Genomic DNA, 24,185 nt, shown 5'->3' with positions numbered 1-24,185 from the left:
CCTCTCTCTTCTCTTTGACACCACCCATTATTCAAAATGCACCACTGTGTGTTTATGTGGTAGCATAAGGGACTTACTTATCTATTTCCATGTCATGTGTATAATTTACTAATAAAACTTGGTAAGTTTTTTCAGACCCTCTGACTTTTGTAGTTTGCTTTTGACCATGGGTATCTATGAATCTTGGATCCTCCCTTCCCTTTTGAGGTGGGTTTCCACAGGGCTCTGTAAACATATATTTTCTATATGTGAAATTAAAGAAAGGGGGGAAAGTGTATTTAGAAGCAAGATCTCACAAGTTCGTAGATTCTACTGAAACGGTAAACTCTCCTTTTACTGACAAACTCTGGATTTTTTAGATTTCACAGTGTCAATTTCTCCTAGCACAGTGAGACAAGCTGCATTCATACAGAGTATGACCTGATAAATTCTCTTTAAAGTCATGCTAAAGTGAGATCTGGACAATAAATTCCAAAGATGCCTAGTATACAGTAGTAGAAAATAGCATCTTGAATGTATTAGCACGTACAAAGCTTGCTTTTTAAAACTGGTTTGTTGTCTGCTTATGGGATCCTGGTGCATTCTAGATGCAAGAGCCATCTTTGATTAATGCTTTTTAGTACAATAAAAAATATGAATCCCCTATAAGTCTGTTTTGCCAGCGGGTCCTGCATTTTTCACCCACCTGAAACTCCCACAATGTATGGAATGCCCAAGAAAGACTGGAAGGAGCCATAAATATTAAGTGGTTGTATAATGGTGAGGATGCTGCAGTTCATCTGCACTGGTAAAGGCAAGACCTGCACATAAAGTTCCCACTCCTGTGAGTTATGGGTCATTTGCTCATTAGTGAAGTGACTAATCCAGTAGTGAAGAGGGTGTCTGCTGAAAATAAATTACATTATATTACTGACTGCTGTGATGGATTCTTTATATGCTCTTTGTGTTATCGTTCAGAGGAGCCCTTTTACCCAACCCTTGGTGTTGCTGCCATGTTATAAGGAATTTTATCAGAGCAAACAGGAGTCTTCATGAGGCAAGAAACAATAGAACAAGCAGGAAATAAATAATAACCAGATAACCAGGAAACAGCACTCACACAATAGATGTTCAGTCATTAGTTTAAACAGTCGCATTTGTCCTGAAATGATCAGAACAACCACAGTGGAGCTGCAATAGTGAAGTTTACGATAAATCCATGCTTATGCATTTTGAAGGCCACTTCAGGAGGGTTAGAGGAATAAATAGGGATATCAAGGGCTAAAGTTGATGTTAAAAGTAGGTGAGCTGGAAAACATTTCCAAGCATTTAAATTCTGTAGAATTTTAGAAGCACTTACCGCTGAAAAGAAACATTGTTTCACTTACCCACCATTTATGATGACCTAACACTAATATGGTAAACTAGATGGGATGTTTAATTATGACGGGGTTTCTTCCCCGACATGTTGTCCTCCCAGATGGAGTTTAATGAGGCAAGTCTGTTCAGCCATTTCAGTCCACATGAGTGGCACAACATCGTTTCAACACATGGAAAGATTATTCTGCCACTGTCTGATCACTGATAAAATTTTATAGATTATAGATAATTTAACCAAACTACATTAATCCTGGATATTCAAATTCATAATATTTATGCAAATACTGTAAACTCTGAAAGCTAAGGTCATTTATGACAAGTTTTTTTTATGATTTAACCTGTTCAGTGCATACAGGATGAAGAAAAATGAGTAGATTCAAGTTTTCTTTGTTCCCTTTTGATGCTTATCAACACAAAAGGATTCTGCATTGTAGCATCTGACTGCTTCTTCCACTTTGATTTCTCTTTTGTACCTCTTTTGCTGGAGATACTTAAAAGGAACTCTACCAGTCTGTAAGTAAAACAACCTCTAAGAGTGAGTGGCAAAGTTCTGGTTGCTTTGCTTTGCACTTCTCAGAGTCAAAGCTAAGTTTAATAGGAACTAATCTGAGTCATCACTAAAAAAAAATCTTCTTATTTTTTCCCCCTCTACGGTACAAAACAGAGAGACATTTGAGTTTTCAGTTGTGGTTGTTTATGACCTTCTTTGGTAAGACTTGCTGAATTTCTATTTATGTGCTTAACAACTGGAACGAGCTCCTTATATTACTGCATAAAAAGTCCTCCTTCATCACTTTTTTCCAAATTACACAGAAGCCTTGATCAGTGAAGGTATGGGATTGCTTTCCTTACATTTCATGAAGAACTATTATTTAAATTATTTTGCTTGATTCAATGAATTTGTCATACATTGTATTTTACAATAGATTCCTTTTTCGCTTGTTATTTACATAAAATTTTCAATGTTGTGTTGCTAGAAATAAGGCGATGAATGCATACATGTAAAATTGAGATTCACCAAAAAAATCAAAGATGAGCGGAAATATATGAGAAAATGCAAATTTTTATGTTGCTGACAAATTGCATTTATTTGTAAGAAAAATTTTAAATTAAAAGTATTGCCATAAAAAGTAACCTTGAGCATCTCTCTTCAAGCATTTCTAATTCTTTCCAAGTTAATCTGGTTTCACAGGAAAAGAAAGATGTAGCAAAAATAACCTTTTTCAGCCTAGTGGCAAGAGGCATGGTGGTGTAAAAGTTCTTGAACCGCAGCCCACCAGAAGTCATTATACAGTGACATCACTCAGGGTTGGATCAGGGCTTGAGCAAAGGTTTTTTTGAGTTTTAAACAGATGTGAGACCAGAATCAAGCTCGACATACAGATATCAACTGCACTGGAATGTGTTTCTCTATTTTAGCAGGATCAGTGAACAATTCTACCAGTCTGCATCTGTACTTGTAAAACAAGTTGCTTTTCCAAAGAAATCTGAGTAGCTGACAGTTTGCTCCCAAAAATTATTTCCTTTCACATTTTCATCAAAGCTATAATCCAATTTAGAAAAAGAAAATAAATAAATACCTCAAACAGGTTTTTTAGTAGTATTTTTATAGTTCAGAATTCTACTCTGAAAAATGAAGTAGGAAACACAAATGCTATATATTTAAATGGAATTAAAATACCTGAAGGTTTGCTTTTCCATGGTGTAGACATTACACAATAACTGACAGGAATTTAAATTTCATCATTATCATGCATTTGTAGAGTTTCTTCAAAAGTTACATTGATAGTTAATTTGAGATTTCTGACTTAGATCACAATACAGTAATTAGCCAAAATTAAAATTAAAGTAAAATTTGAAAGAAAATGAATCAAGTAATACAATACATGGTGTAGTACTTTTTCTATGGGCAACTCAACTGATAATCTTACAGTGCATGAATTACCAGGGAAGAAATATGCTTTGATTGTACAATTCTGTTACAAAACTGTCTTTGAATTAAGGTGGCAATGCAATATGTGCTAGCTTCACTGAAAACACTATGTGAGGTTTTTTACATCTGAAGATGTATTTTGCATCAATTTTTATCATGGCAATAAAAATAGCAAAGGTTTTGAGGTCTGCAGGATGTCTCGTAGTGCTCTACTGCTTTGGAGGAGTGTCATTTGTTACATATCACTCACACGTGTCTTACGGTAAAATAATTATTTGAAAGACTAGAACAAATCCTGAATAATAAGAGTTAATGTAAACATTTAAAGTAATTCTGTTCCTTATCTGAGCATGAGATGAAATGAAACAGAAGGAGGAAAAGAAGAACCTGTATTTCAGCAGAAAGGAGTTCTTGTCTCCTCCTGGCATCTCTGCTGTCCAATAATTTTTAATCTCATAACTGGGAGTTTTGGCTATCTTTTCCACATAATTTTAAACAGAAACTGGAAGAATAAGAAAAACAAGACAAAACCTAAACCGTGTATGCTCCATTTGCTGAATATATGGTTGTCTTCCCCCAGTGTGTGCATGTGCCAGATGGCACTACACTGGGCTGGATGAAAAATACAGTCAGTGCATGAGCAGGGATAACTGTGGCTGAATGTACCAGGACTAGGGCTGGTAGAGAGAAGGGCAGAAGTTCCAGCTGTGAGAGAAAAGCAAAGTTCAGCTTCTCAAGGGAGGATCCGATCTTGTTTCCAGTTAGTTCCCCCTGCCCAACATGGGGCTACTGGGGAAGGAGGTTGCCCCTGCTTATCCAAGCACCATGCCCAAAGGGCAGATTTGGGCCCATTTCCTTCCCAGTAGAACCAAGGTCATTAACCTGATGTGATGGGAACTGGTTTGGTTCCATGAAGGGACAAAAAACCTGCATGGAGGTGGCTAACCCACCTTTGGGCTCTCATCCCTGGCATGTGAGGCTGACAGGGTGCTGAGAAGGGGTAAGGCCCAGCTGGCAGCATGATCTTAGAATGGGGCTCTTGTAGGAGAGGGACATGCCTGGGTCAAGGGTGTTGACATGACCTTGTGGGCCCCTGTCGCCCACCCATCGTCTGGGCCCTGAGGACATCATCTGTCTCACCATCAGCTGGGAATTGTGGTGGGCACAGAGGAGTCTCCCACTTCTTCATAGCTCCAGGGCAACACCTACATGGGATGTGTGACAAGAAGCTGCTCCTCTTTGGAATTCCTCCTTCACAACATCTTTCTGGCAGTGCTTCAGCAGAGACCCAGATGAAGATGCGCCCACTGACAGTACCAGAGCATTTGGCCCCTGGCCATGTGCATTTGCTGTTGTCCTCTGTGCAGGCACTGGCTTCACAACATTGTTTTTCCTCTGGGTTTCTGCATTCGAGTCAGTAAGTGAGTTATCCAGACCTGAGGCATGTCCAACACCTCCTAGAACATAGATTTTAGGGAATCCATTTGTCTAGGAGGTAAAGGTTTAAGGTGCTAAGTGATCAAATAGCTGGCAGAGAAGAGTGCTTACAGTGCATATCATCTCTATTGAAACATTTGTATGAGGCAGGTAGCAGTCTGAGTTCCTGCATTACTCGTTTCACCATGGGGCTGATGCAGTTGAAAGCAGGGGTTTTTTTAACATAGTAGTAATCCTTGGAAAACTTTCTTTGGTGAGGGGAAAGATCTTCCAGCCAGAAGATGAAATGGTACCTATGCATTAATTTACTTGCCCCATTTGCTTCAATCTCTCTTTGGTTTTCTTTGTTACTCTCATCTTTTCCTTCTTATCCACCACAGCAATCTGAAAGGGGAAATCTTAACTTCAGGAAGCCAATCAAATCACAGTGAATAATTATTTAGTTTTGAATAATTCCATCCTTTGCTTCCTTTGTAATTTATGTGATGTTAAAGAATGCATTAACCAAGCTAAAGGGAAAGAGCCAGTTTAAGGGGTAAGAAAGAAGCACTGAATTACTCTCGGTCCTGCAAAGAACATATTTAAGAGTTTCTTAGCTCAGCTCTCTTAGACTGGTGAAACTTTCTTCTCTGCTCCCACATGAATGCTAAACAGTCTGCACTGAAGGGTGACCACTCTCGTGTGTGACCGCTGTGTCTGTCACAGTGTCAGAGGCTGGGCAGTATCCATCTCTGTAGGCTCACTGGAGTCAGACTATCATTGGAGAAGAAGCTTCGGATTCACTAATTCCCGTGAGATAAGACACCGGGAAGAGGAAAAGACAACCCCCAGCATTTTTAGATATCGGTGGCACAGACCTTTGCTCCTTGAGCACAGGCTCCTGACATGAGGGTGGAAGAGAGGGGAGTTTCCTCTGCTCACCACATGGTGATCACAAATGTCACCTACAGACAAAAGAAAATGAAAAGGAACAATAAGTGAAACACGGGCAATGATTTAGTCCCTTGAAAATGCACATTAATCATCTGACATCCCTCAGCTTTACTGAACTGGAAGTTGGTTGCTCGTGGCAGAGCTAACTTTGGGACCAGTGCCGGGAGGCGAAGCTGGAGCAGGGCTGGCAGCAATATCCAGGAGCGACAACTGCATGAGTGTATTAAGAAACCGAGTATTCACAAAACTCCTAACGGACCCATAAATACCCAGCTTAGTTGCTGGTTTAATCACTCGCAAAGACATTGCCTCACTCTTTTAAAGCCGCGCGTATCTGAAGTTTTGGAAGCGATTGTGAATAAATACTTCACTGCCTGCTCACAGCGACGTTTCATCGGCGTTGGCTCATTAGAGTGCCTGAAAGAGACCCGACAGAAAATAAGTTAAATGCAACTTAAATCATCATCCGATTCGACGCTAAGAACAACATGAAAGGCGAGGCGTTCACCAAAAGGTTGGAAAAGGCGTCAGCTGCACCGCAGTTAGGAGTGGAGGGACCGGGATTGCGGGATGTGAGCGGGCAATGTGGCTGGGATCCCAGTCCCCAGTGGTGGTGGTACTTTTTCTCCTTTTTTTTCCCCCCTCCACTTTTTTTTTTTTTTTTTTTTGGTGACTTCGAAAGATGTCACGGCAAAGTGAAATCTTTGTGGAGGGCTGATCATGCATTCAGACTGTAGAGTTTTCAAAATGTGATGTTTTGCAATGATGACATTAGAGTAGCAACCAAGGGTCCGAGACAGCAACGCCTGCTGCAGCTGGGCTTCGCTTTGAAATGCCCAAGACAATGGGGGCCACTGTTCTTCATCGCTTCGCCTTTCCATTCCATTTGCATAGTCTGTTCTGCCTGATTGACCAGCTTGGGCTGTCCAAGGGACCAGCATTGTTCACAGATCACTTCAAGATGGCACAGATGACAAGATTCAGGTGAGAGATGAAGTGGGATGATTCTCAAATGCCATAAGAAAAAGCTACCCTGGGAACTTTTAGCTCAAGTGAAATAATTCAAGAATTTAAGCAGGGGTTTTTTTGTTTTTGTTTTTGTTTATTTTTTTAAGAAACCGTTCATATTTGGAAACGCCCTGCCATGACACACAAAAAAGTAATAGGAGGTTTGTGTGTTTCGTTGAGGTGTTTTGTTTTGTTTATGTTTGGTTATGTTGGGGGGAAATTTTTTTTTCTGTTTTGTTTTTTGGTTGGTTTTTGTTGTTTTTTTTTTTTCCTTTTCCGTCCTAGACCTCAGCTTCCTCAGGTTAAGACACGAGTCGTGCCATTGGAAACCTTCGTGAATAAAAGTTTGCTTGCGAAAAAAAAAAAACCAAAACACCAAACAAACAAAACAACCAAACAAAACCTCTTAAATCAAATGTAAATAAAGCTCATCACAGAGGCGAGTTTGAAATTCTTTGGTGCCTGCTCCATAACTAAACGCCGGGATTACTCAGTTAACATTCATAAAGCACTTTCAACGTGGAAAACCCTCCTAGAAGGGCGAAGCGCGCAGAGCGCTGTCATCCAGCCCTGAGGTGGCCGGGCAGGACGGCGGTGGCCTCGGCCCGGGCTCCGGGCGGGCAGCGAAGGGAGGCTGAAGGACGCCTCACTCTTCCCGAAGAAGTTGTAAACTCTCTGCTGGCACAGATTCACCACTGAAATGTCATTGTTTTAGCTGCTTTTTTTCTTCCCTCCCCCCCTTCCCCCCCCCCACCACCCAGGTACTCCAGTAAACACACACACACGGCAGCGCCCCTAAAATGAGTTTAATTTGACACCGATGTTTTGACTTCAACTCAAAAAGACAAAATCTTTGTCATACAAGTATGTTTTCCCTGGAGGGGTTTCCAGCACAATTTGCTATAATTTCTTTACACCTAACGGAACTGATGGGATCTGAGCATTAGAACATATTCCCACAGTAGTTTCGCTCTCTCGCACTCTCGGTTACCCTCCTGGGGTTCAGATCACTCTCTAGTATAAATATTGCCAATAATTGTGCTAATACGGTGATTCTCGGAAGGCAGCAGAACTCTCTTCTCGTGTATCAGACCTAAAGCCATGCGACTCCTGCTTAATCTCTGGGTGTATTCTCTCCTAGCTGCTCGTCTTTTCCCTGCAGAGACTAATACACTTAATTATATGATTTACAGGAATTGCCAACAAGGTCCCCAGGGGCCGCTAAAGACCGACCCCCGCCCGACGAGCGGGGCGTAAGGTGCGTGTCTGTCTGCCACAAGGGCACCTCAAAGGGAAGGCGCCTTCAGCAGCCCTCGGCTGTTCAAAATAATCCAAAATTTCAGGCCCTTCTTCACTGTTTCACACACCCACACACACCCCTCTCATGTTGTGTTCCAGTCCCAGGTTAGTTTGAGGGGTGTCGTCGTCCCAACTCCCCCTCCTCCCGAGAAGGCGGCTAAAAGCTGCGAGGAAACTTAAGTGGCTCTGGAGTTTGTTTAATTTCCCTCCAGTGTTTACTGATAATTCGAGAGACGCTTATCTCGGGGAATATAACGATTAATACAACCGCAGGTTTCCAGATAAGTGATTGTGATGGAGATTGTTGGCGAGAAAATAGACAATTATCCGCTGTTAGCTTTACATAAAGATCGCATTAACTTGAATTAGTTATCAGACAAAAGAACATCAGAAAGCTGCACCTTTCTGCCAAGGCAACCGCTTGCAGGCGGTGTGCTCCGCACAAGCAAACGCACCGCTGCCTCCCCAGCATCTCACAAGCATGAAAGGGGCGGCGGGCTCGGGGGGCAGGGGGGGCCCACGGCACCGAAACGCCGCGCTCCTGCGGAGGCATGGCCGCTGCGAGGAGCGGGGAGGGCGAGCTTCGGGGCCGGGGGATCGCTTTAATATCAGCTGCCCGGCCGGGCCGCTTTCATTTCCATAGGGCGAAATTAACATGGACGTGGGGCAGGCGCTGGGGCGGGGGCAACGCGCCCGGGGAAGAAGCGGCGTGGCTGATCGCCAAGGAAACCTCGCTGAAAGGGAAGGGTAGAGCATGTGGCTATTAAAACCCCGACACAATAATAACATTAAGGAAAAAAATAAAACCATAATGATAACTTGGAGGCAGCTCGCCATTTGCATATGAAACCAGCGGCCAGAAGCGCGGCAGTCCCCTTGCCGCATTATGTGCTCGGCGGTCCGAGGTCGTCCCCCCTCAGCAAGACTGAAAAGCCTTTTGATTATTTCTCCTCTCCCTAGGAAAGGCTGATTCCTCCGTAATTGATAGCGGGGAAGGGCCGTAATTAATTTTTCAGGGAAGTAAAGTGCAGCTTCTTCTCTCGGCTGGAGGGAAGGGCTGAGAGCGAGGAAAGGGGGAGAGGGAGCGGAGGCGAGAGGAACTCCTTCCGAGAACCCCTAATTAAAAGTAATCACGCTTCACCCTCTCCGGCACCAAGACCCCCCTCGACTCCTCGCCACCCCCTCGCTCGCCGGGGAGGCAGGAAGGGCAGGGACCGTGGGCTGCTTTCAGCGAGTCAGAAAGCATTCACCAGGCGTTTGTGTTGCGGGAGGTTTCTGTGGGAATCGGGTGGCTCGAGTAATTGGGAGGGGAGGAGGGTGCACTCTCGGCTGGCTTCTCTCTGGAATTAAAGGCAGGCTTCCAAATAGGGTGTTTGTTAGAGAACTTCAGCTGGGAGGAAACCTGCCATTTCGGATCAGTGCGTTTTCTGTGCTGGGTTTCCAGACAGACCCTTAGCACCGTGTTTATCTGGGGAAGGGAAGACGAACAGGCTTTTCGTGTGGGATGGGGTAGTGAGGAAAAAAACGGCAAGGTATTTCAGGCGGCAGGCTGAAGACTAACAGATGCTGGGATACAAATCATTTCGGGGAAGCAGGGGCACCTCAGGTTCGTGCCTGAGGCAGCCGCGAGGGGAGCGGAGAGCGGATGCCAGGTGAAACGGCTCTGCTCCCAGCCGGGACGGAAAGCCCGTCCCCAGCCTTGGGACGTGCCGCTGCCGCCGCTGGGTCCCCGCTGAATGGAGAGGATAATGATCCCCGGTTCCCAAGGCAGGCTTGCTGCTGCCTGGTGAGCCTTGGATTTGTGTGGTCCAAGCCTTTCCCAGCTTGTCCCATTCTGTCACCGGGATAAGGGGCTCCCTCGGCTCGTTTGCACCTGCGTCGCTTTTGGCTCCTTCAGGAATGCGCTGAAGCTTGTAATCAGCTTTGTGAAGCCATTGAGTGCACGGCTGAGTGAAACTTCCAAAGCTCGCAGAAAACTGGCCCGCTGAATAGGAGTCAGCATGGGGCTTCTCTCCAAGCCCCTGGCCTGCCAAATTCCAGCAGAGCCCCTCACAATCAGTCCACACAAGCTTTACTGCTCTCCCCACACTGAGAGAAGCGAGAAAAGAAAAGCTAAAATACCAGTCACCGAGGTTAGCGGTTTGTTCCCAGATTAATGGCAAACGCCTCTCTGCCCGATGCTAACCAATTCACTCGGGTGATGTGTGTGTACATATATATATATATATATATATATGCGCGTGTGTGTGTGTGTGTGTATGCGTATAGATATAAGTGCATATGAATATGTATGCAAGCCTATGGCTATAACAAGAAAAAGAAAAAGGAAATAAGGGAGAGTTATTAAAATTTTATGTGACTGCAGAAGTTCTTATGGCAGCAAACAGGTAGCAGGCTGTCTTGCTATCCCACAGGGTCACATTATTCTCATCTCAATCTTTTCTGCAACCGTGTGGTTTTAAGGCTCTGGGTGAGCGTGACTCTCATCTGCAGTCTGGTTTTCCATCTGGAAGGGTTTAGTACCAAACAAAACTCCGGGGGAGAGCAAGAGAAAAGTAACAGGCAGGTTAAAAAAAGAAAAAAATCACCAACCCCACCATCACTTAAACCACTTCAGGATAACTCAAGAGGGCCAAGACTCTGGGGTACTTGCAGGACGTGTTTGCCATACCCAAGGTTCGTGGCCACTCCATGGTCCCCAGCTCGGGGGAAGAGGGGATTCTCCACTACAGCCTGGATAATTTCCACACTGGGGAAGAGCGTGCGGGAAAGTTCCCACTTGAGGGAATCCCTTTATTTCGAACACCCTTAGCACTTGCGACATGTATCCATTCATCCTACATTGCCAGCATCTGACTGCACAGGCAGGAGTGACGCTAAACAACTCGGGAATACGTAGCACAACTTCATCATACTTTCTATCTGAGTTCTGTACGGGGTTGAAGATTCACATTTATTAGAGGGAAACAATTACTTGAGTTATAAAACCACGTTCCTTTCTAGAGCAAGTCCTTTCACTGTAATAAACACTGTAAAATGTCCTTAAATCTAAAACTGTAAGATGAGTGCACTGTGACATCAAGTCTATGAGCATAGATCAACTGAACGCTCTTCCGGTTTTGGGATTTTTTATTCAATTTATGTCCTTCTTCTTCTACACGTATCTAAAACAATGAAAACAATATTATGACAACATTAATACTTTCTGCAAGCCCTCCTCTTGAGCTAGTATAAGGGGGAAAATGGAGACTAGCAACACTTGCAGAGAGGATGTCTCATGAAGGTTTTAGCCATGCCTCTGAATTACGTCATGCAAATCATGTTTTCTTGATGTCCACATTGAAATAACCGCGGCAGAAGGGACAAAACTAACTCCACAGAGCTGGTAGATGTTTCTTGTGAGTACAGCAGGATTTTGTCTCGCTTTGCTGTCATGCTTTTGGCAATTGCTTTCTCAATTACCGCAATTTTCAGGAATGTCCCAGAAACTGATGATGGCAGTCGGTGTTTTCGCCATTGCTTTCTGACGAGTTTGTAGGGGCTCATTGGAGAGTCGTTTGCACAGCAAACTGCATAGTTTAGCAGCGTCAACACACAGTATTCTGATCCCCAAGTCCCTCTAAGGACAAGGTAACCTCTGATGTAAAGAGTTAGGGAGTAAAAGCTCAGAGGAGCATGTCTTAATGTTGAAATCCTGACCCTTCAAACTGCTGCTGCACAAAACCTTCTACATATGGCCACAAATGGTTTAAAGCCACATCTCTTTCTGTGTGTAAAGTTTCTTTTTGGAAGTTTGATGTGCTATTTTCGACCGTGTTGCTCCTTCCAACCATTCTCAGTGACAAGTCATGAGGATATGCAGTAATTCAGAAATTTGTGAAATTTTATTCTTGGTAGGGGCGTTGGATTAAGAGGCTGGGAGAGTGTGAAACAAGTCAACGTGTAATTGTATGATAAGGCTCTCACGAGGAATTTATTGGCCAAGTTGCTATTTCTATTCCTTCCTAATCTCGTTTAGCACATTCATTCTCTGCAATCTGTCTCCATAATCTTCTGTGACAGAATGGCAGCCAATAGAAGCATGCATGTTTGGAGAGAAGAGAAAATATGCAGAGGCGTGATAAACTGATGCTAATTATCCATATTTAGGACACCGAGTGCAGAAGATCAAGGTTTACAAATAACAAACCAGAGCCAGTGATGATGGCTTCCTAGTGTGGAATATATTGGAGGGGACAAGATAAGGGTTTCACATGCAGAAGAGATTTATTGGTCAAAGGGTTCACCTTCCACTTTTCCACTTTTATATAGCAGTAAATTATTTGGGCTAAATTCACCAGAACATTACTCTTTTATTTGGCAATGTGCCATGACTTGCTCTTTCTTTGTGTCCTTTCAATGCAAATCCTTGTAGTGTAACATCAGTTGATAAGAAACAAATAATTGAAGTAATAGGTAATTCCCTTTAAATTGTGCATATAGGACAGTAAGGTAATCATCTAATGTAGAATGAGACCGCAGTATAGAGCAGATAACTGAAAGTGAAACAATATCCATCTCGGCTATTAAATTACATTTATACTGGAGAAAAATAACCTGCAGAAGACTTGGAGGCTGAGGAAGAGACAACACTAGTCTGGTCACCCTTAGGCCATTTTCCTACAGACTTCTCAAATTTATTTAATTTTAAAAGACAGCTTACCACCATTTTCCTGGCTTTCTCTTTCTATTTTTTTTTTTCTAGAAAGCTAACATTTAAATTAGTGACTCTGCATTTCCTTTTTTAACAAGTGTTGGCTCTGAGAAATAATAAGGGAATTCAGTTTGGCAGTATCTGTGTAATATGGTTGAGGGTCAGTAGAGTGATCTTAGCAGTCTGCAGTAATTGTATTGTAAAGATTCCAAAATGAGAATAATATTTGTTGAGTTTATTTTTATTTACAAGTTCAGAAAGTATTCTGTACAGTGGCAAAATTCTAAATGTTGGTTCTATTAGCATCTTGTTGTCAGGTGGAAGCAAACTGTTCTTTAAGAAATTCGCTCTTAAATTGTGTGTCAACACTCCTCGCTTCTCGAATGGTATTTTTCCTGTGTTGGTGGTACAACAATACTCCGCAAAATACAGAACCCCGCTGTTGGAGCAGAAAACACAAAGTTCCTTCCATTAGGAACACTCTTTAAAATATCTGTTCTTCGATATAAGAAAAGGCATTTCTTCCGTGACCAGTAGTTCAGGAGGAGAAAATTTTCTGACTTTGTTTTACTGCTGAATGACTGTGGATTTATTTCTCTTCCTCTCTGAAGTATTCTTTTAAATGTGTTCATATTTTGCGTTTTGTGCAGGGGCAAAAATCCTGCATTACCAAGCTGAACATTTTCGCAGGTTTCCTGAAAATATTTCTAAAGTCAGTCACGCTTTTTCAAATTCCCCTAAGTAGCTGACTTCCCTCAAAATGACCTGAAGCACGTCTTTAGAGAAGGAAGGTAGGCAAGCAGACAGACTGCAGCTTAGGTCATAGAAGTTGCCATTTGGTCACTAGAGGACAAAAAATAAAGGGCCTAGGGAGAGGAGCAAGACAGCCAGGGGACAAGCCTGGCTCTGGGGCTGCCCGCCGCAGTCGGTACCGGCCCATGAGGCGTCCCCGGGCTCTCTGGACAGGGAACCCCCGGGGACCGATTCAACCCCCGCTAAAATCCACCAGGGCCAGCCCCACCTGTCCCACTCGGGAAGCGCAGAGTGGAGCCCCTCTCAGCCTGAGTGCCGCCGGTTCCCTGATCTAAGTCAGGTGAACCTTTGTCCTGTGTCCCTTCTCCAGGGACAAGAGGCGTTTATCTCCTCAGCCCGGCCACAGCAGCTGCTCCCCGGGGGCGTGGGGCTCCCCACTCGCATTCCCGCTGCCACTACCCGACCTCCTGCTCTCCCCCCGCCAGTCCCTGCACCCCCGCTGCGGGCCGCCTCCCCCCCGGCGGGGCAGAATCCCGCTCCCCACGCGGAATGCGGGTGGGCCTGGAGGGAGCCCTGAACCTGCTCAGCAGAAGCTCCAGGGCAGCAGCCGGGTGCCCCCCGGGTGGCGGTGCCACGGCGGGGCACAAGGGGCCGCTCACACCGCCTTCTGTAAGAAACTACTTGGCGCTGTCGGGGGGTGGGACAAGGGCGTGTGTGTGCACAGGATAGCCGGGTCCTGGGCTTCAGTAAATGACTTTTGGCAACTACTTTGTCTAATCAGGTCGATTTTCGAAGTTACGGCCTCTCAAGCCCGGCCCGGTTTGAATCAGCAGCCCCTTGGGCCGGAGGCAGAGCGGCAGGAAGCTCTGCTACTGCTGCCTCCACCCCTGCTTTCCGTGAGAAAGATCTTTTTCTCCCTGTCCGTAGGGAAAAGGCAGACGTCTTCCACCGAAAACTCTAAGAGTTTTGTTAAAATCAGCATTTCACAGTTCCATTTGTCGTCTCCAGAGAGACACTGGAAACCCGTCTGAGCCTGGTGTTCTCGCTAAGCGAGGTGTGCGCATCGGCGGAGGGAATGCCGAAGTTTCCCTTTCAAGTGTTCTGGGGTTGCGCTTACTATATGATACTCAGTGAGGGAAAGAACTCCATTCCAGATGTTGCCCAACTCTTCCACAGAATAGAAACGGAGCTTCTGTAATACTTTTTCTGCCCTTTCCTCTTTTTTTTTTTTTTCCAAATTTTTATGTCTTGCACCACACGATCCTCTGTGAATTTCAGCTATGATTTTCTGCCTCCATACATCCACTCAATTTTCGCGCCTGTAGCGAGTCCTTTTCCTGACAGGCAATGGGCATGTGATATTAAAACTAGAAGGTACGACAAGACACCTCGGCTCGACGGTACCAGAATCTGGTGTGCAGCCATGTGTGTATGGAGAGGGACTTGCATTCTGCAGCAAACGTCCAGAAAGTGTGATGGGATGTTCCCAAGGACGTGACGTCACTGCATGTATTTCTAAAGCAGTTGGTATCCACACACTGATTTTTATTACAGTTTTTTTTTAAATAAGCCTCCTTGTTAAAGGAGATCAACAAGAATATCCTGAGGAGCAGAGACCGTGTTTTAAACAACGAACTCTGAGTTTGTCCATTTTCATGGCAATAAGCTTACCTATCAAATGTATTTTCTTGTATTGATCATGTAAGGCTACCCTAAGACAGATGATAAATACAGACGTCTAAATAGCAAACCTTAACCGTGAAAACATAAACACATAGTTTAGACATTATGAAAGATATAAAACGTGTCTGAGACGCACAGACATATTTAGTTTATCTATCTGAAACTACCCACTGAATAATACAGCCACATAGCAAGCTCCCACCAAATTGTACAAAACTGGGCTCGTTTGGTCACACTAGGATGCCTGTTGCAATAATGCCATTTCGTTGCTTTCCTTATCTTAAATATGTGGATATATGGCACATTCATAATGATCAGCTTGTCCCACTTATCTAGTTAGCTTTGGTCTGTGACCTCTAAAACTGAGATGTTGCTATATTCGGTAAAATCAGGCAGAACTTTTCTCTGCAGCTGTTTAGTCAAAACAAAACGATTAGGAGACTGTTCCTACGTTGTGACCCAAACTTAGTCGGCTAAACGGACATTTTTGTTGGAGGTGTAGCAGAAACTTACTCAGCCTTGCTAGAAAGTTAGAAACTGAGAGGAACATGAACGGAGGAACTGCTTTTGGAGGGAGAAATGCATGTTCTACTCTCATTACCTTGTTCTCCACTGTTCCATAAGACACATAAGTAATGAAGTGACAGGAGAGCACCGAAATTCCCCGTTTGCAAAACGCACTGCATGCCCGTATCCCTCCTCTTCACTCTTACGGCTGTCCAAAACACCGCAAAACACAGGCTGAACTCCACGCTTTCCTTATTCGTACTCTGTCCTGAAACTTGCAGGATTGAGCTCACCTACAGCCATGTATTTTAAAAGACGTTTCCCGCTTAGTTTTCTTTTTTACGGTCCTTCAAGGTAGAAAATGCACATGTTCACAGTGACTCGATTGCACAGCATCTTGGGGTTTGCACTATTTCCTACATTCTGACATCGGGGAAGAGGGGGACGATGACGAACCATGAAGCTTTCGCTTGTCCCGTGACTGAAAAGCAATTTAGGGGAAGGTAAAACTGATAATGCACTAAGGCACAGATATTAAATAACCCCCAAAAACAAGTAAACAAACCAACCCTTAACAAAAGCAAAACCTCTTTCTCTCTTCTGCTGCCTACAGGTAAAATGAAAGGTAATACGGAACGTTAATCTGATCACTTGATCAAGTAATTACTCAAGATTTTTCCAAAAGATAAAAATGCTCTGTGTGCAAGGAAGGAAGAAAAGACGATGATTGAGGTGTACATAACTCGGAAGAACCGTAGGTGGTTTCAGGGCTTTCCTCACCGGGTGGGAATTGTGCTTTCGTGTCGATACTTCGTTTTGAACTCCCGTGCTTGGGGTTTTAGGTCTTTCCTGTCCTTGGACTACTTGTGTTTGTAGCTCCAAACCTGAACAGCCATTCATTCTTCTAATCTGATTAGGATTGAACTATCCATTCTCCAGTGGTTTTTTCCTATAGACTTTTTCTGCATTGGAAAGATAAAAAAACCAACAAACCCAAACCTTTCTGTAATCTGGGTTTAACAATTTTTGGGTGGGAAATAAACGTCTCCCTACTCCCCCTGCACCCCTCCCGCAACTTCACCCCGCTCCGTGAATGTATGATGCCTTTGTTCACCACTAGTTCCTAGTTGCTATGGAGTTTTACGCCTTGGTAAACTATATTTCACCTCCTCCCGGTGAAAGCTATTCTTTTCCTAAATGCACACTTTGCAGACTCCCGTCCTTCCCCCCTGTGTCGGTCGCACTTCTTCAGCCCATGCCGGTCTGCCCCGGGCTAAAGTGTCGTTTTCCCACTCGGATCTCAGCTCACCCTCTAGCACTTGCCCAATTGTTTGACCGCAGACAGATGCTCTCCTGCTTCTCCTCGCTTTCATTGTCTTTTTTTTTTTTTTTTTTTTTTAAGGTTTCTGAGAGATAGTCCCTCTATCCGAGAGCCGCAGCTAACCGTGGCACACGTCTTCTCCAAATCAATGAGAGGTGTCCGGGCTGAAAGCGTGGACAATGGGATTTTACCGAGCATGAAGCATATTACCCCCAAACCCGTCCTGACAGGCCGTGCTAAAGCATTTGAATGACTTTCTTGAAATGAGACCTTTCTGAAGGCTCCTCCCTTCAGAGAATTACGCCATCCAGGAAAGATAGGCATGAAACTGCACGGGGGCACCCCAAGGCTTTGTAAATTGGGGGTGGGGTGTGTGTTCTCTGTCACAAGGCACCGCTGCCTCCACCCCAAAGCCAGGGACCAGTGTCCTTTACCTTGGGGGTTGCCCCTCACTCAACACAACCCCGTTAAGGGATGGGGGTTTTCACTTTGGAACTTCCAGACTTTTTGATGGCACATACAGCCGTGTGGTTCAGCTCAGTCAGCTCCTACTAACTTCTAGCCTATCCTACAAAGGCATCTCTAGGTGTGTCCTGGGTTTAGGCATAAAGACTGGGAAGGACTTCCAGGTTTCCTGCTAGCATCCCTTACCGTTTTGGTCATGCAGCCACAGGAGCGGGCCCCATATATCACACCGCTGTTACATCAAAGATCCTCAAGATCCTCTGAAATTTCGTTTGTTAATCTTTACTTTTGCAAACTTTCCTCCAGCAGTAGAGTGGTTCACTGCATGTAAAAGTCAATGGGCTTCCGCTTCAGCCTCTAACGAAAGCCTCCCGTTACATCTGTACCTGCACACCAGGTTCCCCAGCTCCTCTACCAGCTGTCCTGCTGCTCGGGGCCGCCCTTGTGCTCCAGCTTTTCCTGACATTATTAAGCAGCGGCACGGCGGGGCTGGAGCCAGCAGGCAGGCAGGCGTGGAAGCAGGCAGGCAAGGCCCTGCCCGCGCCGCACCCACAATCTGTTATCCTTCCTACCACCCGGGCAGCGGGAGTCGGCTCCCACCTCTCCCCCACGCCCCTCGCTGCAGCCACTCCTTTCACACCAGCCGCCCGGCTCGGAGCTCTGCAAGACCGTGTCCTGCCACATTTTCTGTTTTGTCTCCTCTGTCTTTTGGCCTTGCCTCTTCAGAAGTGACTTTTCAGCCAGGCTTGGCTGTCTAACTCCTCTTCGCCTCGGCCGTGTGAAACCACTTGCCCCAGGCTTCACTTTCCCCACGGAAAGCAGCATCCATCCCTAACCTCAGCACGAACCGAGGGAGAGTCACTTAGTCTTGACCGGTACCCTCTGGTGCCAGCCTGGCTGTCCCGAGCGCCAGCCCTCTGCGGAGCTGCATGAGTCCAGTGGCGCTGAGGAGTCGGAAGGGCAGCGGGGTGAGACGGCTCCGCGTTCCGCAGAGTGGGGCCACGCGTGGCAGCAGCTGCCTGGGGCTTCACTCTGCACTTTTACAAGGGATGTGCCCGAAGCGGGCCAGGCTATTTGGCTTCAGATCCCCTTCGGTTCGGACGATGTGCACAGAGGTGCTCGGTGCTGGTCGTGGGGTAGCGCCGAACCACCCAGCATCCTGTCTTTTTGGGGTGCTGAGTTTTCTGGAAGAGAAGGAGCCAAAATGTCGTGGGGTGGAGGGACCTCTTGCTTCACTCTCCACCACCTCACCCCACCCGCCACCAAAAAAAAGCAGATAGCTTGTGTCGTCTCCCCGCCCTGTGCAGTGTCTGTGTGCGTGGGGTGTGCGCGGCACGGCGGAGCGGCGGCACCGGCTCCCTGCAGGGCGCGGAGCGGCAGCCGAGGCGCCCACCCGCCACTGCCGGCCCCGCTCGGCGGCCCGTCGGGGGCCGTCCCTCCCCCACCGCCATCCCCCGCCCCCGGTAGCCGCGCAGCAGATGGCCCGCGGTCCGGGAGGGCGCCCGCCGGCCCGTGAACGCATGACTGGAGCCGGACTTTGGTGTCGCCCAGCCCGGGAGGGTCCCGTGTGGAGTTCAAGAGAGGCCTTTCCCGGTTGACAGCAATGCTCTTGTTTTTCCCAGATATCTCGGCCCGCCCCCGCCTCTCACGCCTGGAACTGTCCCTCCTTCCCTTCTCCCCCTTCTCGTCCGTGAGGGGCCCGAAGGCTGCGGTCGGGGGACGGGGCGCACCGCAGCATTCCCCCCACCGCCACCCGCTGCAGTCTTCCGACCTCCCTCTGGCACCTCTCCTCTCACTCCCTCCCGACTGTGGCGTCTCCCTTCTCCCCGCAGTAGGGCCGGGCCCTCCCCCACCAGACCCCGCTCTGTCCACGGGGGGGGTCTGGTCTCGCTGGCTGCCCGGCCGGCCGCCGGCTTGCAGCGGGAGCCGTCGGTTTTCTGCCGGGTGATTGTAAACGGGTTTGACTGGCCGTTGATCTCGGGGTCAGGACTCTCCTCGCTAATCCCTCGCTCTCCAAACACCGCCCCCCCGCTCCTCCTCCCCGCGCTCTCTCTCCCTCTCACCCCTCTCCCCTCCTTCCACCCCCGTTTTCCTCTTGCATCATTCATCTGCCGTCCCTCTGACGGCACCGGGGGCACCTCGCTTCCTGGGGCTGCAGCTCTCAGGGACGCACTCGCACCCCACGAACAATATCCCCCAGGCCCACTGCTCCACGGCTCCGGGGGGATTGGCTTAGCAAGGAGGGCCCTTCATGCAAGATCAGCCCCCTGCACACTGACACGGACACACAGACACACAGGCACGCTGACGCTGTCCGCCCCCACGGGACTGCCCCTTGCCGGCGCTCCCCACGTGTTGCTGAGTGTAGGAGGGAAGGGGAGAGCTGGAGATTACTGGGGGGAGCTGACAGAAAGTGTACAGAGAGGGGGAGGGAGGGGCAGAAAAGGGTTCGGGAGAATCGGTGAGTGCCCGGGAAAGGCGGGGATATCGTCGGGCGTGGGAGAGCGTCGGCGCCAGGCCCGGGAGAGCATCCCGTCCAGATAACCCATCAAACCCACAGACACCTGCCAGTTTGCGTCTTTTAGCTCCGTTTTACTCTACAACAACGCTTAGATCAGCCGTTTGGTTTGGTTTTCGGCGGGGGAGCGTGTCTGTGTGCTGTTGTGGTGCTTTTCTTCTTTCATAGGATATTTTTTTCCTTCCGTGGCAGTTTACACATGATGATAAAATGCTGTAACCGCGTCAGACGTTCAGGTGACCCGGCCTGATGTCGCCTGCATGTGGCGCAGCTGGGAGGGAGGGTCCTCCCCACCCCCCACCCCGCCCTGCCAAGGAGCATTTCGCGGAGCTTCTTGTCCCGCTGTGGCCCTATGGGCGCGTTGAGTCTGATTTCTGGAATCGTCCCTTTTTATCTTCATGGACAATTTCGTTGTGCCCTCCTCCCCCGCTCCGTTGCTTGCAGAGGCTCAGAGCCGTCCCACCGATGCTCCCCCCGGGGCTTGTTGCGGTGTGACTCCGGCTGAAGGCGTGGGGGAGTGGAACTGGAGGGAACGGCTTTTCCCCGGGGCCCAACGCCACTCCTACGAGCTCAGTGAGCCACGCACCGTGGAGGGGAAGGAGGGGGGGGAAATGTTTTTTTAAAAGGGAAAACCGTTGGGAAAAGAGCTGTGAAGTTCAGGCCAAGTTTGTGTTTTGGCTCGAAGTTTGCAGCGGATCAAACCTGTTATCTCTCTGTGCCTCCTGTCCTTCTGGCTCCTCTGCCGCCGTCCCCTTCCCAGGGCACAAGGACTCCCCGGCAGAGCGGTGACCGCGGGGGTGGGGTCTGGCCCACGGGGGACTTTGACCCCAAGCTCCCCACGCTACACGCATCCTAACTGCGCAGAGAAAGCACTGCTGCCCCGCTCCCCTTCGCCTTACTCCCTGGATTTTCCTTCCTTTTACTGAAAACGAGATGACTTTTTGCTTTAATTCTTCCACATACGTGATTTTAATAGCTCTGTCAATCATGCTATAGGAGGAACATTTCATACAATTTTAGATGTAATGTACTTAAACCTTGAATCGCTTAAACCTATTCTTAGTTTTGCATATTCAATTACTCTCTTATATATAACTCGCACAGCAAAAAGCCCGAAGACATAATTGTGTTACTGTACCTAACCCCAACTCATCTGCCTAGGAAAGTTGTTTTGTTTAAATACCCAAACGTGAAGTTTAACTCAAATCAAACTGAACTGCCAAACCAACCAATAAATCACGAACAGCAAAAAATTATACCCCGATGGTATATCAAGGGGGTGGGATGGGTGGATGGTTTTGGTATTTTATGGAGATAGGGTGGAATTTTTGGTTTTGGGTTGGTGGATTTTTTGGCTTTTTTTTTTTTTTTTGATTTGGTTTTGGTTTGTTGGTTTTTTTCTTTTTTTGGGGGGGGGGGGGAGAGGCGACGTTCGCAGAGCGAATTGTATTACTTTGAAAGGCGGGCTGAGGATGTTCGAAGCTTATTTGAATATAGCCGAGATTGAGTCTCTTTAATCCCCTTGTGATGAAAGTGCAGGTATTCCTATTATTCTAGGCATAATGCCATTGAGCCGCTAAATTGTGAGGCTACGAGGGAAAACTCGTTAAAAGGAGCTCATTTAGAGAAATATAATATTTCTTTTTTTCTTTTCTTTTTTTTTTTTTTTTTTTTTTTTAAGCGCTTCCCCATTGTACTTCTGTTGTTTGGACGCAAACGAACAGATGTTTATTTGCTTTTCTCCCTTGACCGCTCCAATCTTCCTCTTCCGTCAGTCGTGTTCAGAGATACACGATCGTCTCGCTGGGATTTTTCTACTCCGCATTGTCGCTAAATGTGATTTTCAATAGCTATGACCCTTAAAGAAAAAGGCACGTAACAAGGGTGCACCAGACGTGTATGTGTCTACATGTGCACATGTACACACACACACTTCTCTTCGGTCGTGATGCTATCTCCGGTGTGTACAGATATTTACGAGTACGTATGCACATGAAGGACAACACGTTTCAAGAAACAGTTCAACAGGTATCCAGCTTAATCTGCATACCTAAAGGTACGGCTAACAATATTTTAAATTTCGTCTAGGACTGTATTTGGCTGGAGGCGACCAACGGCACAGAAGGTTTCTCACAGTTTCTTGCTTTCTGTATGCTCTTTTTGGTCGCTGAACACTTCTAAAAGTCGTCTGCTGACTGTCTGAACCCGCACACTCTTCACACTCCTCACTTTAATAAAGGCTCAAATGGGGGGGGGGGGGGGGGGGGGAAAAAAAAAACAAAAAAAAAAGCGTGGGGGATATTTTGGGTTGAAATCAACAGACAGCTTCCATGAAAATTTCGCGTTCAGTATGAGTGATGTATACAAAATTATCGACAGGAGTCTGAAGAGTTACGTATGTCAGTTGACATGTCAGCATTACAGAAGTGTAATCTGTAACAGCGTCCAAACCCGCTCCTCATTAGCTAACTAAACTTCCCCACTCCTGGATGGATGCAGTACTTATTCACCAGAGCTAAAAGATGAACAGTCCTACAGCCTGCTGCGATTGACATTAAAGCCCTGGAAGTTAATTCTTTTTCCTTTTGTTTAAGCAGTTATGACTACTTTAAAAATTCATTTGCTACAGTAGTTTACAGCAAACTTTTAATTCTAACATATAGAAAAGTATCTCTCAACAGCTAGAAAAAAAATTAATTAAATTTCAAAGCATTAAACAACATTCTGCAATGAAATGACACTCATCGTTTTGCTCGACAGCTTTCGCACCAGTCGCTGAAAACGGGGGGCGGGGGGGGTGGGGAAGGGGGAGAAACGTGTGACCTCGCTGCTCTCCTCTAGCCCCCCCGGAATGCTCCGGAGGGATGGAACTGCTTTTCGAGCATGAGGTTTAGAGGCCGCTTTTCTTTTCGGGACGCGCAAAACGAAGCGCTTTCTCCTTTCATGGTGTTGATAAGAGGGGAAGTGCCGCGCTGGACGGTGTCTTCTCGTTCCCCAGGGAGGTGGGTGTCCCCCGGGCCGCCGGGAACTCCCGGCCGAGTAGGGGCCCGAGGCGAGCAGGGGCAGGCAGCGCCCGATCCCCCCTCCCCCCGCCCCCCCACCGCAGGGGAAAAGTTAAGGCCCCGGCAAGGTCCGGACCGCAAGCCCAGCCATAAAATCCACAAAATGAACGTTCACGGCTAGAAGAGTAACGCAGTAAACTGCCTTCCCTTGGAGTAGGGAACGAATATTAAAATTAAATCTACCTTCATCCCTTCTGATTTACACAGGTTAGGCAACATCGACATTTACTGCAGACTGCACTTCATTCTGTGTTGCCGCTGCTGTTTAAAACTTCCTCCCCAAAATCTAGGTTTCCCTGCTGTGTTTCCAGGCTTACCATGGCAAACACTACTATGTTCTCCAGTTAGCTTTTTTTTTTTTTCCTAACAGGTGACTTTTTCCGCTTTGAAATTTATTTAACTAAAAAAAAAAAAAAAAAAAAAAAAAAAGAATGCATCCTTAGGGTTTCCGTTTAGCAGAAAGGCTTTTTAGTAAACTATATACACAATCTGATTTCCTTCGTAACCCCTAAATAAAAATTATTCCACAATGCATTTACATGAAATGATACAAAAAGAAAACAAAATCAAAGAGAAAACAAGCAAACAAAAATATCCAGATACAATAAAATTTTACAAACGCCGAAAAAAAAATACGGAGCTTCTAAAACAAAACAAAAAAAAAGTTTTATAAATAAACAAACAAGTAACCAAAAAAAACCCAACCCCAACCCAACAAACCCGCGGGAATATCTACAAAAAACTTTAAAATGTTCTTTTGGATTTGTCTTAGTACATGAGTAATAAATGAGAACTGTTTCCTCATCAACTTCGAGTTAATTAGTCAATAAAAAGCCTTCGCAAGAAGCGATCCGTGACTGAAATCGTAGCGGTTCCGCGCGGCATAAAAGTTGGCATCACCTACAACTTTGTGTGTTTATTATTGGTATTTTTTCTTTTCGCCGCCGTTTCCCCCCTTTCTCTTTTTCTTTCTCTTTCTCCTCTTTTGCAAATAAACGCTCTATGTCTCTTGGGTGAATGATAAATACTGTACAAAAAGTCTCGATAAAACACAGAAGTTCAGTCTAAAACTAGTTTCATAAACTAGTCCTCCTAAAAAAAAAAAGGTAAGTAAAGCAACCGTTACCTTTTTTCTCTCTCGTTATTATTATTATTATTTATTATTATTATTACAAGAACATCAAAACATTTCTGTACAAAAAGGAGGGAAGAAA

The 24,185-nt window shown here is 46.2% G+C and overlaps 1 long non-coding RNA gene across 1 annotated transcript in view; it reads right to left on the bottom strand.

Annotated features, from left to right (window-relative positions):
- Positions 1–2,426: 2,426 nt before the first annotated feature.
- Positions 2,427–24,185, bottom strand: part of LOC121669600 — a 32,349-nt gene continuing 10,590 nt past the window's right edge. The window contains exon 2 of the long non-coding RNA XR_006017816.1: positions 2,427–5,673. This is a non-coding gene — a long non-coding RNA (uncharacterized LOC121669600). The remainder of the gene's footprint in view (positions 5,674–24,185) is intronic.

This window comes from Corvus kubaryi, unplaced genomic scaffold (genome assembly GCF_017639235.1).
Source record: "Corvus kubaryi isolate FWS band 111438036 unplaced genomic scaffold, C.kubaryi_AGA036_p1.0 133, whole genome shotgun sequence".
Taxonomy (NCBI): domain Eukaryota; kingdom Metazoa; phylum Chordata; class Aves; order Passeriformes; family Corvidae; genus Corvus; species Corvus kubaryi.
Note: the sequence above shows the minus strand (reverse complement) of the source record. Positions and strands in the feature narration are given on the sequence as shown.